The 1,216-nt window shown below is 34.3% G+C and overlaps 1 long non-coding RNA gene across 1 annotated transcript in view; it reads left to right on the top strand.

Annotated features, from left to right (window-relative positions):
• The window catches only part of LOC110270124, a 2,495-nt gene extending 1,882 nt beyond the window's left edge, over positions 1-613 (top strand). Inside the window, exon 3 of the long non-coding RNA XR_002359258.1 lies at positions 175-613. This is a non-coding gene — a long non-coding RNA (uncharacterized LOC110270124). The remainder of the gene's footprint in view (positions 1-174) is intronic.

Below are 1,216 nucleotides of genomic sequence, written 5' to 3'. Positions count from 1 at the left end.
CCATTACCCAAACTTGAGTCTTGTAGCTGATTGGTGAGGTGATTTAGGACAGTTACTGTTGGCGATTTTGCAAATTGTTTGAGTAGCAATATTTATGCCTATTTTGAAACTGCTCTTCACCTAGATTTACAATGCATGTTCATCGCATGGCATAAACAGGAAGTGATTGTGCAGGTTTTCCTTGATATTAAAGTATGTGCAATTACCAAATCCATTTCCCAGGCTTTTACATATGCTGAAGCAATGAACAGACACAGCTCAGACAGGCAGGAACTTATACTTGTTTCAACGATTTATACGCCCTTCATAAATGTCTCATTTTGATAATCTAAATTTGTATCTCTCACGGGAACTGCCAGTTCACGTGACATGCATTCTATGCCAATTTTGGGGCCATTGCGTCTAAATCTGTGAAACAAAGAAACGAGCGATTTGTAATCATGAGGTAGGTTCATGTTTTGATGTGTTCAAATTTGGTTCAAACCTTCTACATGGACTTGCATTGCCGCCATGATTTTCCTAGTACACATCTCCAGTTATTATTTTAGATAAGCTTCATTGCATGAAATGCAGTTTATCCAAATTAGTACATAATAACACTGACTCTCCCTTTTCTGAATTATTTTATATTTTAACATATATTTTATAAGAATAATTGATTTGGTAGTTAATTTTTAATATGTACTTAGTAATAATTGATTATCGACCTCTTGATAAAAAAGAAAAACATATGCCACTTGAGCTAAGACTCATTAGCATATAGTATAGTTGTTAAAAATAGGAGCTTCATTTAGCACATTTTTGTTGCGTTAGTTAAAGCATGCCCTAATTGGGCCATAGAGGATGTGTTAACCAATTTAGATAATTATAGGATTTTAATATTGATGGAATTTGATGCGCATATAAGATTTTGTTGGGCCAAGAACTAAGAAGCATAAGGGGGACCGGTTATTTTATGGGCACCCACTTTATTTATGTTTGTGTAGGGGCATAGCCTATGGGTTGGATACAATGGAAATGTACTAATGTTGGCAGAGCTAGCTAGGCTATAGCTCTATGAGGAATGTAATTGCATTCCAAAAGACAACAACTGCACAGATATCTTTGTTAGAGCAACTCCAAGGCCACCAAAACCATCCCCATTACAGAATTCATTTCAATATTTATTTATAATTTACTTATTATAAAAAATAATTTTACATTAATTTTTGTATTG

This window comes from Arachis ipaensis, chromosome B03, assembly GCF_000816755.2.
Source record: "Arachis ipaensis cultivar K30076 chromosome B03, Araip1.1, whole genome shotgun sequence".
NCBI lineage: Eukaryota > Viridiplantae > Streptophyta > Magnoliopsida > Fabales > Fabaceae > Arachis > Arachis ipaensis.
This window is presented reverse-complemented; position numbering and strand designations above follow the sequence as displayed.